At 49.2% G+C, this 14,084-nt stretch overlaps 1 long non-coding RNA gene across 2 annotated transcripts; it reads left to right on the forward strand.

The window, feature by feature from the left end:
• The first annotated feature begins 4,398 nt into the window (after nt 1-4,398).
• LOC122181620 lies at nt 4,399-14,084 on the forward strand. Of its 2 annotated transcripts, none has more exons than XR_006179508.1 (4): nt 4,399-4,459; nt 9,348-9,533; nt 9,868-9,970; nt 14,026-14,084. It is a non-coding gene; the product is annotated as an uncharacterized LOC122181620 (long non-coding RNA). The 2 variants fall into 2 exon arrangements; XR_006179507.1 differs by having other exon boundaries at nt 9,348-9,460.

Genomic DNA, 14,084 nt, shown 5'->3' on the forward strand with positions numbered 1-14,084 from the left:
ATGAACACAAAAAACACGACAAAAAAAGAAGAAGAAGAAGAAGAAGAAGAAAAACAAAACCCAGCTGACCAGAATGGGGAAAAAAAAAAAAAAGTCTTTTTGAAAAAAAAAAAAAAAAAAAAAAAAAAAAATTAAAACCTGTCAACTTTCATTTATTACGATCACTTTTTTTTTCTGCACAGAGAAGTATTTGGCCAGAGGTGGAGAGGCCTGGCTGGGGGCAATGAGAGCACCCAGCTGCAGTGAGAGGCACTCGGGGATGCCCGAGCAGGACCTGGCAGCGCTCGTGATGCTGCTTTTGTGCTCCCCATGGCCAGAGCATCCCAGCGCGGGGGTTCTGTGCTTGGGTTTGTGCTGCCCTGGCTTTGAGTTTCCCTCCCTAAGGGTCTCATGCTGGCCCAGGGAAGGGGTGAGGTGTGGGGTCTAGGGGCACAGCGCAGATAGCAGCAGCTCTGCTTTCCCAGGGGGCCAAGCCAAAGCCAACTGGTTTGTACTGGTTGGGGTGGGTGGAAGCAGCGGGGGAGGGGGGGCTCAGTGCTGCCAATGTACCCCGCCTCGCATTGATATAGCTGTATTTCTATAAGGAGAACTCTAGGTGTGCCTGTGCGTGTATATACGGTATGTGTGTGTATATATATTTATATGCTGTATATATAAAGATATACACATACATGGATTTGTTTTAGTCATCTGACCAAGCCCCGGCGGGGTTCACTGGATGCAATAGAGAAGCAGGGACGTCCCCATGCCCCCAAGGCATTCACAGCAGTGGGAATCGCATTTTCTGCCTTAGTGGTGGCCTGGCAACCCGGTAACCTACTGCTCCCCACTGACAGATGCTTTGGGCACACGCAGCCCTGCTCCTGCATGTGCAGATCAGCCCCTGCCCGACTGCTCATAGAGCTCCCCCAGAGCAAATCCTGCCAGTTCCAAAAAGTCAGGCTCTGTTGTGAATCAAAACCCTTTTTCTAATGGCTAATGCTTGCCCCTAGAAATAGGTTCCACTGATGGAACCAAACCTCCAACCAGTCCTGCTGGCCCCATGCAAGCCTCTTGCCTTCTGAGCAGACAGCTGCAGCTGCTGTATGTCCTCTAAATTTAGGCACCGGCATTACCTCCTCCCACATGCAGCAGGGTGTCCCAGGAGCAGCCCCAGGGCTGGGGAGGTGGCAGCTCCTTGTGTCTTCATTGGGTGAGAGGATGGATTTGGGGATTTGGGCATTCGCATTTCTCGGACCCAGAATGGGGCTGATGCATAGTGATGCTTTGCAGTGTTTCCTAGCAAACCATGTTAAACAAGGCAGGCTTTTGCAACCCAGAGCTTTTGGGGTCGGGGGTGGGGGTGCGTGCTGCTGTGACTTCTGGTGGCAGAGCCAAGAAGAAGAGGACGAGGACATGGCATCACACCAATGGGTGCTGAGATGTCGATGGGCTGAACTCAAGCTTTGCTGCCTAGGACCCCTGTTTTACTGACACGTGGGATACGTTTGTATGAGCAAAGCAGCCTGGTTTTCTTTTTTAGGGGGCAGCACAAAAATGCCCCTATCTGGCCTTTCCCATAGCAGTTCCCCACAGCAGACAGGGACTGCAGGGCCATAGAGGCTGCGAAATCAAAACCAACTCTGGCAGGGCTGCGGGAAGGACTGCACCAAGGGGGTGAGGAACAGCCCCCGTGCACCACTGCAGCATCCCTCTTCTGAAGTCACTGGACTCATGTTGCTGCCGCACAATGTCTCTCTTCCCTGGCTTTTTGGACGTTCCTTTCTCCTCCAAGACTCAAGATCTGCCATCAGTGTTTGTTGTGAGCATAGGAGGGGAGACAGGAGGTTCCCCCCAAAAAGGTGTTGGGCAGGCTGAGGCAGGGGGAGAGGGCGGGATGCTGTACTGCAGTGTGCTCGCTCAGACCTACCGTGGAGCCGAGCCGACGGGCGGCCGTGTACAACTTCCATGTTTTTTGTCAAAAGGAAACAAAAATAAAACCTTGTTGTAAAGAACCCCCCCCCTGCTTTGGCTCTTTCTCATGCAGGTGCTGTTGCCTGGTCCAAAGCCTCTGGGTAAGTTGTCAAGGGAAGAAGCTGAAGTCAGGGCTTGTGCTTCTCCTGCACAGAGCTGTTGGGAGCGCAGCAAGTTTCCAGGCTGCCAGCAGCCTGCGGCAGGCTGCAGGCTAGTTGTGGGTGATGGCTGTGCTGCGCGGCTTTGCAGCAGGGCTCTTGTTTTATTGTGGGTGCTGCACCAAGAAGGGCTCAGGGAAGGATTGAGGCAACTGCTGTGCTCACCTGGGCCACCTCAACATGAGCCTACCCCAGCCGAAGCAATGAGGGGAAGAGGAGCTCAGCCCTAGCAAGGGAACCTGGTGCTGCAAAGCAGGAGCCTCTGCTGCTAGGGAGGCAGTGCTCTGCCTGGCAGGCGTGGAGGCTAAAAAAAAGCCTTGACAAATGGAACAGAAAGGTTAAAATTATCTGTACATCATCTGAATAACAATGGCAATGCAGATTGTACCTGCTGAGAATAGCTTCAGGAGACAGGGGATAAATTGGGAACTGGTGGGGGAACTGGGGGGTGCTCCTCCTTGCAGGGATGTGGGGACACAGACACTACTGGAAATGAAATGTGACCTCTGGGTGCTGTCCTCAACCCTGCAAGGCCAAAGGAAAGAGCAGGGTGCATCTCTCAGTGCACCAAAGCCCTGTCCTGCTGGCAGGGATGTCTCAGAGCATCATGGCATGCCTGTCCCTGACTGCCCTGGTTGCTGGTGCTTTGTGAGCTGCAGCGAGCTTTTCCCAAGCAGCTTGGAGGGGAGATGCCGGGGGTGGTTCTCGTCCCCCTCTTCCCTTTTTGTTCCTCCGATGGCACTTACAAGTGTGCTCTTCGGGTGTTGAGGATGTGTGTGGGATTGGAAGTGGGGCTGCGCTTACTCATGCTGAGAGCCACGTGGCATAGCAGGATGGCAGTGCTGGTGGCTCCTTGGGTGAGCATTCTTCCGTGGGTGAGCAACCCCCTTCATGGGCAGGCACCCCCCTCCATGGGTGAGCATCCCACCCATGTGTAAGCATCCTCCACAACGAGCACATGCAATTGCTGCTCCTCCTTTGAATTGCCCAACCTGGTTCAGTGCCTCTCTTTTTTCATTCGTTTGATGTATTTATGCCAGATCCCACGTGAGCAGGCAAAATACGACAGGCTACCTGGGAATTGGTCTCTGGTACACAGTGCCTGCAGGAAACACTTTGGGAGCCCCTTTTTGGGTCAGCTTGGGCATTATAGGTGGCAGTGGGAGAGAGGGAGGATGGGAGCCACCTCTCCTATGGGCTTGCATTGCCTCAGTGAAGTGACAAAATCCTTATAAATGAATGCATAACACATTAATTGCTCCCCTTCCCAGCTGGCATCCTCCTGGCTGAGCTGCACTGAGGGCTTGGACACAATGCTGCCAGCAGAGGTACTGGTACCACTGGGATAGCAGAAGGGTGGTGGATGTGCAGCGATTTGCTGGAGCCAGACCTGATCCAGATGCTTTGTATGAGTTCTCCCTCCCACGTTTCTTCCCCCCCTCCCCCCGGGACCCAGTCAGTCAATTTATGGAGCAATCTGCCATAGATGATGCGATTTGCAGATTGATTTTCACAGATCTGCTTCACGAGCATAGTGAATGATGTGTTTTTTTGCCTTTCCAAAATGGGAGGAGTAGAGGAAGGAAATAATCCAAGGGCTTTACCTCCTGGTGGAGTTCAGCCCTCTGCTCAGCGCTGCAGGCAGAGCCTGGTGCCTGGGCTGCAGAAGTATCAGAGTGGCCTTGCACACGGCCTGATAATTTACTTCAGGTATAAAAGAAGCTTAAAACACAGTGCCATCACACTGTTTCAAATACTTTTTCAGAGGATGAGTTTCATGGACACAGATGTAATTTTTGGAGAGCCTGTCCCAGCTTGAGCTCCTCTGGCATGTGATGTTACACCCCAGCAGCACATCTCACCTCCTTTCACAGCTTGCAGTACGTCTGGAAGTCAGCAGGAGCTGTGCAGAGGCAATGCCAATCAGCAACCCCCCTTTCTTCACCCTTGGGGAGCAGCGTCTTGCACCTCACAGCAGGAGTGAGAGCAGAGGGGTGCAAAGGGGTGCCATGCAAAGGGCACAGACCTGGAGCTGGTTGGGTTGCAAAGCGTTGATATTGCAGAAGAAGAACATTTCCAGGAGAAAACAGCATGCTGCTCTCAGGCTTTCTGCATTTTGTCTCCTTTCTGTGCTGGAGAAGGAGCTGCCACCCATACAGAGGTTCTCAGTGCTGGCCCCCGGCTTGATGCCTGCTCCCAGCTGCACAGGATGAGTGCATTGCAGGTGTGTGGCATGAGCCTCTTAAACAGCCCTGAGCAGCTCTCCCTGTTTTTCCCTGGAGAAGGAGTAGGTGTGGGGTTGTTTCTTTGTCTGGATGGATGTGTGGCTTTGCTGTTCCTGCTCACAGGTGGGAAAACTGAGGCATGGGGGTTATGGGAATGAAGCTGCATTTCCTGGGGGTGGGTGGGTGGTGTTCTGCTGGGTGTCAGCTGTTGCTGTGCTCCCTAATGCTTTCCCTTGTACAAAGCAATTCATTGCCTTGCTTAGCTGGCCGTTGGTGCTGTGCCTGTGGGGCTGACCACTCAGACCAGCCTCTGTGCTGAGGGAAGAGTATTAAGCACTATTTTTGGCCGCAAATGAGTACAACTCCAGTGAATTAACTTTGAGATGTTATTACTGGCTGTAGGAGTGGGTCAGGTTTCAGCCTGGGAAGGAAGTGGAGAAGTGATGGTCTGCAGTCATTCCTCTTAACTGCAATGAGGGCAGAGGCACAGTGGGTGCTATGGTTGGGAGGAGGCCACCCTGCAAGCAGGAGTGATCAGGGGGCTCTGGCCCTTCTCTTAGCAGCACAGTCTGACTTCACCTGGGAAATGAGAGGCAGGGAGGGCTGGACAGACTTCTCAGGTTGATGTGCACAGCTGTGAACAGAACGAGTGTTTGATTTTTGCCAGCGCTGCCATAAGGAGACGTTGCAGATGGAGAACGCTGCACCCTCCATTCCTGACAAATGGATGGCTGGATATATATAAAGCCTGAATATAAAGCAGGGGCTTGGGGAGCTTGTTTGGCGTTTGTGTTTTTCCACAAGCTCCTGTTTCTCTGTGCTTCTGCCTCTGTTGATCACAAGAACCCTTTGACCACGTTCCTGCAGTGCACGGGGACAGATGTGAGAAGCAGCTGGGACCATAGCCAGGGAATGGTGAAACCTCCCTGGAAGTGCCATGCTTTCATTTGCATTTCGAGGGCTCTGGCAGGAACTCACGCCTTGCAGTGTGCTCAGCAGTGGATGTGCTAAATGGCCGTGAGCCGCCGACCCACTGGGGCAATCTGTTGGTTGGCAGCATGATAGCTGTCCTGGCTCCAACCAGTGGCTTGGGGAGCTGGGGGCTGGACCAGCTGGCTGCGTTTTTGTAGTGGGTTTTGTTCCATTAATTTGAAGCTCAGCCTGGCTTGGTTTCTTTGGTTCAATAGGCTGCGTTGCAGGCTTAGATTTCACCTTGCGTTAAAATGCATGGAGTGGGGAGAGCAGCGGGGCTGCAAATGCCTGTGCAGATTGTCCTAAGAAATGGGAAGCAAGGCTGAGCAGCTCCTAGAGATAGTCAGAGGGAATGACTGCCTGGCAGCTGCTCCTTCACACCAAGCAGCCTGCAACCAGACTGCAAAGACACGGCTGCCGGGGGGCAGCTGGGCAATTGTTTCTCAAAGCAAGTCAGCTTGGCGTGGGGAAAGCAAATCCTATTTCACAGAGGCAGGAATAGCTCCATCAAACAAGGAGCCCAATGGCCATGGTTCCTGGGTGACACTTCTCTCCCCAGATGTGGTGTCAGTGGCAATGTGGCCACTTTGCTCATGTCCAGGAGCTCCCAGCCTGACCTGCCTTGTCTTCTCTCAAGGTGCCATCCCATAGTTTAACAAACCCTCTTTTCTATTTTGTGTCTTGACGGCACCTCCTGATGTACTCCCCTGAGGATGGTCACTTCAAGCCAGTGTGGCACAGGTGGTGATGGAAACCAGGCCAGCATCCTCTGCCCTTTCCCACCATCTCTTCTTTCTGCCCTGCTTGTCTTGGTTATTCTTTCCTTCTTCTGGAAGGCTGTGGAAGCAATCAAGAGTTTGCAATGATTTTCTAAGAAACCTCTGTTTCTTTGGAGAGCTGATTAAAGGCAAATAGGAGAGACTCTAATTGCATCCATGCTTTTATCTCCTCCCGAGGCACCGAGGTTTGCCGGGAGAATCAGAAAACCCTGCTTTCTGCAGGGCCAAGGAAACTCTTCATCTCCATCTTTAGACACTGGAGCAGTGGGATAGCCAGCGAGCGAGAGTCTGTGATACACAAGGACAAGCCATGGTGCCTTCCTCTCTAACCTCCATCTCTGCCTCGCATGTTTTCTAAGCAAATCTCTATGGAAACAGGTGCTGCTTGCAGCAGAGCCCCTGGTTTCCCTTTTGCTTCGCTGCTTGGGAAAGAAGGAGAGAACAGAGACCAGTGAAGGATGGATGAGATTTGGATTGGGTGCGGGGAGCTGCTTCAGCTGCCTTGGCAGAGGTATCCCTGTGCTGGCATCCCTCAGTCCTGCCCTGCTGGTGGGAAAGGAGGCTGAGATGAGCCCAAGCTGAACGCTGCTCACACTTGGGCTGCTCCAGTGTAGGTGGCAGGGCTGAAATGTGGGGATTGCTAGGTCCTTCCAAGCATGGAAAGCACTCCCTTCCCGCTGCTCTTCCTGGGGCAATGGTATTTGTCTTAAGAACAGGCATTCAGAATGTAACTTAATGTTGCTTTCTTCCCAAACCAAGTTGATATTGGAGCCTTTGTGGCTCTGCTAGAATTACAATATGTGATTACTGGAGTTGAAACACTGGTTAATTACCTAGTCATTTGTTGTAATACTCCCAATTAGCTTGTGAAAGCATAGCAAATGCATTACTTCACACCTGTTTTTAATGGCTTGTACAAGGTTATTCATAGATGGTGGAAGATAAGCCATTATGTGTGTCATATTAGGGTGCTATAGCACTTTGGTGCTTGGCTGTGCCCTTCCCTAGGCTGAGGAGGGCAGGAATTCGCGACCTGGATGAGCAGAGCATCTTTTCCACCACCAGGCCACATGGATGCGATGCATGGCTTTTATGGAGAGCATAGAATGACTAAGGTTGGAGAGGACATCTCGGATCCCCACGTTCTACCCCAACCCACCCCCACCGTGCCCAGTAAAAATGTCCCTCAGTGCCACATCCCCACGGTTCTGTAACACCTCCAGGGACAATGACCCCATCACCTCCCTGGGCAGCCTGTGCCAGTGCACCTCTGCTCTTTCAGAGAAGGCATTTCTCCTAATCAACTGTGTGGCAATGCCAGCAAGGTTCAACTTGCTGGGAACACAAGGTTGTGACGTGTCCCCCCCAGCCCCATTGCTGCTTGTTGCCTCTGTGCACTGCCTGATTTCATGCCCATGAGAACGCACGCATCAGGGCAATGTTTGCCCATACAAGTGCCTGTTTGCCCACACAAAACATTTGTACATCTGGCTTGGCAGATTGGTGCACATGAGAAAATGGGCAAGGAAACACTGAGGCCTGGATGGCAAACTGGGGCTGTTTTTCTTGTTGTTTTTTTTCTCTCAGGAAGGTACCAGGTTATACCTGCATTGAAATGTGTCCTTCAGTAGAGGTTCAGCTCACAGATTTTGTGCTCTAATAGTCGAAATTTTGCATCTGTGTTCAGCGTGGTAGAACATCTAAAACACTTGCTGGCTTTTTGCCCATAAAGCTTTGATGGTGATGGATTGATGGTTGTATGTAATGATTTTAGTGATCTTTTCCAACCTTAACGTTCCTATGATTCTATAACAGCCCTTTCCTGGACTTTTTGTCTCAAGATCTTGCTGGTTCCTTCCCTGTGCTACCCCAGCTTAGCTCCAGTCAAGCTGCCTGTCAGCACAAGGAGGAGGGTTAACATGGGTTCTAGACCCAAACCAGGCATGTTCATGTGATAATGCCCTAAGGGACAGCAATGGGAAGCAAACTGGCCTGTTCAGGAGGCAGCTTCAAACTGCCCATAGCTTGGTTACACACATGGACTCAAGGATGTATGAAGCACAGGTCTATAGAAAGCCCTCAGCAGTGGCAGAGACAATCCATGGGTATCTAGGTGCTGTTCCCCATCCAGTTTTCTCCCTCAGCAAAGACACGCTCAAGAGATTATCGCAGCCTGGCTGATGGTTTTAAACCACAGCAGCCGTGAAAGTCTCCATTATGCATCTCCAAGCTGCTTAGCGATAAAGTGGGTGGAGAAGGAAGCCACGTTTCCTGCTCAAAGAGTGTGTGGGAATACCTTTTCAAATGTTAATTTCTCGTATTTTTCAAAGCTACCCAAAGGCACTGGTCCGAGCAAGCACTAAGAAGCTGCGCATATCAAACCAGCTACTGGGGGGTGTAGGATTTACAATCTGCAGAGATGTTTGTTGTGGGGAATCGGAAAGAGCAGCCACCATTTCTACCACTTCAAGTGTAAAATTAGATGAGTGTGTCTCCCTGTAGCTCCAGGGAGAAAGGTGATGGATAGATGTGAAAGCAGGATCAGACCAGGAGCTCTCTGTTCCCTCTCCCAGTTCCTTCACCCTACAGCACCATCACCAGCCCCCAAGCACACAGTGCAGCCCCAGGTAGGGCTGTCCTTGATCAGGTGCCCAACAGATGTATAAAGCCCATCCTACATCTGAAGCCATTTCATTCCTCGCTATTAAAATGTCCCGCTGTAGAAATTCATCATCTCCCAGGATTTTATTATTGATTAAAAAACACTTTCTGCAGGAGCTGCCCTGGTGATGTGGGGCTAATTGGCTGTTGCTAATACACGTCCTTGTAGCTTTTTCTTTAAAAACAACAACGAGGAGGGGAAAAAAAAAAAAAGGGTTGTGCACAATTTTTAATGCAGGTTTGAAAAGGGAAAAAAAATCTCTTGGGTCTGTAACCACCTCAAGTTTTAAAGTGCAGAATCTATGTCTGTTCTTGAATAAGAAATGCATGCTGACTGCCAAATTTCAGCATGAAAGCAGCCAGAAGCTATCCGAGAAAAAAAAAAATGTTTTGCACATACCTTTTGTAATTGTAATTTTTTTTGTTTTTAAAGAGAGAAAAGCAGGAAAAAAGAAGCAGAAACTGGAAAGAGTTCAGGAGTCCTTTCTTTTTAACCTTTGAAAAATGAGATCTTGTATAACTCGGAGCCTAGAAGTGACATCTTAGCTGAACAAACTCTTCAAAACAGGAGTTTACGGTTTGCATCTCATTCCTCATAGGCAAGCAGATTTGTAACCAGTGTCTCTTCATACCAAGTGCTCGAGCAAGAACAGAAAATGCCTCAAGCCTGGCAGTAAATCCCACAAGCAGATTCAGAGCGTGCTGACCCAAAGTACAAATTACTTTATTTGTGGGGGGTTGGTGTGCGTCTGTTGTTGTATCCGTGAGCCTGCGCAGGATGATGGGTATGGCCAAGCCTACAGCAACACAAATGGTTTTTGGGAGAGTTTCACTGTCAATTTGGGTGGCTCTGGATGATAGTCCTTTTTTGGTCTGGAGGCTGTCATCACTGAATGAGGGCACGGAGCTCTCAGGAGTTGATGGGTTTGTTTCTTCACTGTTCTTCCCTTGGCCAACGTATCCTGGGGAGAGATGGGTGCATTCAAAGAGATCCCTCCCTTTGCTCTTTTGCTCGTTCGCTCTTCACTCTGTTTTGGCATTGTTTTTTCGGTTGATCTTCCTCTCAAGTTTACCATTAAGACCAATAATGGGATTGTTCTCATCCCTTTCCCAAAACAGGAGTGAAATGAAACACGAGAGAAGGCATTTCCATTGATGAATAAGAAATCTCTGTCCTCTTTCTGGGAACCGTAGACATCAGCTGGGTTGGACCTGGAGCGAGGTGAGTATCCCTTTGGTGAGCAACCCTTCATCAGGCCTCATCTATTGGCTGCGCTTGAGGTTGGTTTGGGGTACAAGAGGAACAGCTCTTCTCCATTGCTGCACTCCAAGAGTAGGGCTGATGCTGATGTACTTCCCTTACCCTGTCTCTCCTGGGAGCCCTCCTGGCTTAGTTTGGATTTGCAGTCCCTGCTCTGCTGCACAGTGCACAAACAATGCCTTCGTGATGCACAAAGCAAAGGAAGTCATGGGGAAACTCTCTTCAAAACAGGCTTTTTTTTCACAGATCAAGTATTTCACGACCTAGTGGAAGTCACAAACAATATGGGGCCAAGCATTCGTAATGTTTGGTGCCTATTTGTGTAGCTATTGCAGCTAATATCCCAAATAAATACCTCTGTGACTAATTCCTTGGAAGGATAAAACACAATGAAAGGAGCTGTCACATGAAAAGAGATGATTTTGATGTTTGTTTTGTGTTTATAAACATAAATTCTGCCTTTTGGGCTGTGTAATATGCTTCATCTAAAACCCTGTTAGTCTCTTGCTAGAAAAACATATTTGTTTTCTGTCCTCGTCTCCAAAAGCCAAAGAAGCAGCCTTATCCTTCTCTCTGGGCTCAGGCAAACCTCTGCATGTTTTGCTGAAGATCTAGATGTACAAAGTCTTAAATTCTAAAAATAATTACGGTTTCATTCAATGTGATTAAACTATGGAATATATTTTTTTTTTTTTTGCTTAACAGCAACAATTTTTAAAAAAATTAAAAAATCAAACCTGTTGGCGTCATCAGAACCTAAAAATAACAGGAAGACGACTGCTGGTGCCAGAACGATACCAAACCAAATCTATTATTGAATTAGATTCTTTCCAATTGTTGTTCTTAGGAATATATTTCCCTTTTTCCCTCGGGGTTTGTTTGGAGCCAAAGTATTCTGCCTGCCAGTGCCATTCTAGCACTCAAATTAACAAGAAGTGATGTCTCTTACAGTAAAAACCAATATCCATTGAAATATTGATGAAGCCGAGGAGCTGGCGATGTCTGGTTCCTCACTGCCAGCTGGGCATGCTGCGTGGGGAAGGAGCGTGAGGCTACCATGCATGGACTGTGGGTGGTCCAAGAGGAGTCCAACCTGTGTTGTGTTGAGAGCTCCTGGCACTCCTTCCTCCTTGCTTTCCTTCTTGCTGGATCAGCAGGCTCTGTTTGCTCACCAGGGAAGATTTTTGAGGACCTACTTGCTCTCCATTTGCATAAAAAGTTACATCTTTTATTTATTTTCCCCAACTTTTTACTCTAATTAAGCTGCTATCAAGCTCATTTCATTGTAGCTAGACAACTTGGGGCATTACCCTGTGATGGGGAAGGGACCTGATCCAACGGGTTGGTTTTCTGCCTTCATCTCCATCTCTTTCTTCTCCAGCATGTCAATGCTATTTTAAGACTCTCCTGCAGTCATCTGTCTTCATTGCTGAGCATTTCTTGCTTGCTGGCATCTTATTGTCCAGCTGCCCCATTATTCTCACCATCTTAGCAGGGGCACTGATTGCTGATGCTGCTGAAAGCCCCTCTGGAAACACAGGCTGAGCTTTCATTAGCTGAGTGGCATGCACTTAATCTCCAGCATCACCCTGGATTCATCTCTCCAAGTCGTCTTCGCCCATAAGGATTCCCTGCCATTATGTTGGCACAGCTAAGTGCCTTCTCCTGTTGGGGCTGACTTCCTTAGAATCATAGAACAGCTTGGGTTGGAAGGGACCTCAAAGATCACCCAGTTCCAACCCCCTGCCTTGGACAGGGTTGCCACCCACTAGATCATGCACCAGATGACACTGTCCAGAGCACCATCTGACTTGGCCTTGAATACATCCAGAGATGGGGTACCCATAACTTCTCTAGGCAGCCTGTCATTTCAACAGATCAGAATTCGCTCTTTGCATCTCCACTGATGCAAACGGAACAGTGATGCTGTGCAAATCTACCACAAGCTTTTGATTTGACCTAGGATCAGGGAAAACTAAGTGCACATTGCTCAGCATCCTCTTTTGAGCTTTCCTTTGCAGGAGTTGACCACAAAATTGCTCAGGCTGAGCCTGCCACCGGCATTAACACAACCAATTTTTCTGGCAGCTCTCTACAACACCATCCCTGGAGGTGTTTAAGAACTGTGTGGTTGAGGCACTGAGAGGCATGCTAGGTAGGCGTGGTGGGGATGGGCTGATGGTTGGACTTGATGATCTCAGTGATCTCGTTCAACCTTAATGATTCTGACTCTATGACCTGCCTTGCCCCAGCTGCCTTCCCACAGCCAACGAGCACGTCAGATGTGATGCTTTCAGCTCTACCACCCAGACATGCAGTACGTGACACAATCCGGGCTGGAAGGAGCCATGTGTTTTCTCCTCCTGCATGCAGCTCTACTCTGCTTCCAAACACATCCTCTTTGTACGGTGACTTTGCTCACAAACGTCAAACAGCAGCTGTTTGGCCAGGACTTGGAAAAGCAACCACTAATTCTAACTGCCTTAATTCTTAAAGCAAGGGTTTTCACTACTTGCAGAACAAAGGCTTCCTTTTCTTCCCCTCCAGTTGTGGGTATTTTTACCTATTTCCTTTGTAAACGTGAGCCATGGAAACAGTCAGACCTCATCAAGCATGAACGTCTCTGAGGTTTCCTCTAGTAGAAAGAAAATGTCATGGCACCTGTCAGAACCAAGTTATCCAGGGCTTCTCTTATTTCATTTAAGCATGAGCAACCTGCAATGAATGTGTCAGAGGTGGCTCCAGGTAAACAATGTGCCCGGTGATGCTGGAGGTCACCTCAATGCTGTGCTTGAAAAGTTGAGCAGGAAGCTGTGCAGAGAGGTGTTTCACAAAGCCTTCTGTTCCTGCCTGAACTACCACATCCCCCGAGCCACATCTAGTGCCTTGGTACCTGCAGCAGAAAGGACATGTGAAATAAGGACCCAAGCCACAGGTCAGATTGAGGCTTTCTATCCTCCTAAGAAATACAGCCAAAAGAATTGAATTTTAGGACATGGATTTCATTGCTGCAGCTAAAATACCACTTGTTACCCCATTTCCTTTTTACAGTCAGCCCAGGACGGATCTCTAAGCTTGCTGTGCTTGGCTGCTGCTTTTCCAATAAGTGCTTAAGAGCTGAAGGGAATGAAATCCAACGGGCATCCCCTGGGGAGGGAGCTGGGAGCACTGGAGGAATGAGGTGCCATTCACTGGGGATGCTGTGTGTCCTCATTTCCTTTGATGAGACAAAGTAGAAAAGACAGACTCGCCTGTGCTGGGAAGCATTAGAACAGAAACTCTCACTGGCCAGCTATGCTGGGGCTTCCATGAAGATATGTGTGCTTCCCAAGGACAGGATAAACCCTCCTCAGAGCACCTCCAAGGATGGTGTGGACACTCTAAAGCCAAGCAGTGTTCTTTGTCTTTTGACCAGTGCCAACATTAGGACAAAGTGTGTTCAAGATTGGCTCTGTGTTTATCACTTATCATAAAATTCATCTTACCATGCCCTTTCTTACAGTCTGGAGCTTGCTAATCCTGGCTCTTCAGATGTCTTTTTCTTGGGGGAGCTGACTTCAGCCCCAACATAGGCTCAGGGGCTGAATAGGCCTCTATCATAGGCCTCATATAGCTCAGGGGGCATGTCTCCTGCTGCTTCTCTGCTAAAAGGATTGGCTGAAGCCAGCAATCATAGAGGAGAATATAAGACTGTAAGCAGGGAGATCTGGTAGCAGACTGCATGCTTTTAAATTCACATCCGCTGCACGTGCTTTGGGTGGGAGAAGATGCTGTAGGCTTGCATGATAGCAGAGCATATGCAGTAGGAACACAATGGGGTGAGGAAAGGAAACGTGGTCACGAAAGGTTTAGCATACATGCTAGAACAGCTTGTGTGAGAGGCTCCAAAAGGTTTTTGTGTGGAGCACCTCCATCTGGGGTGGGTTGGCGTGGAGTTGACTGTGTCCTAGTGCTGGAGGGGTGAGCTGCCAGACTGTCACACTTCACTCCATCCCTGCTTCTTATGTTTTTTGCAGTACTGCTTCTGGAGATCAGGAAGTGAAAAAGTGAAACTGTCTTCTCTTATAAACCTGGA

Source organism: Lagopus leucura, unplaced genomic scaffold (genome assembly GCF_019238085.1).
Source record: "Lagopus leucura isolate 7727_CA_CO unplaced genomic scaffold, USGS_WTPT01 Super-Scaffold_100009, whole genome shotgun sequence".
Taxonomy (NCBI): Eukaryota; Metazoa; Chordata; class Aves; order Galliformes; family Phasianidae; genus Lagopus; species Lagopus leucura.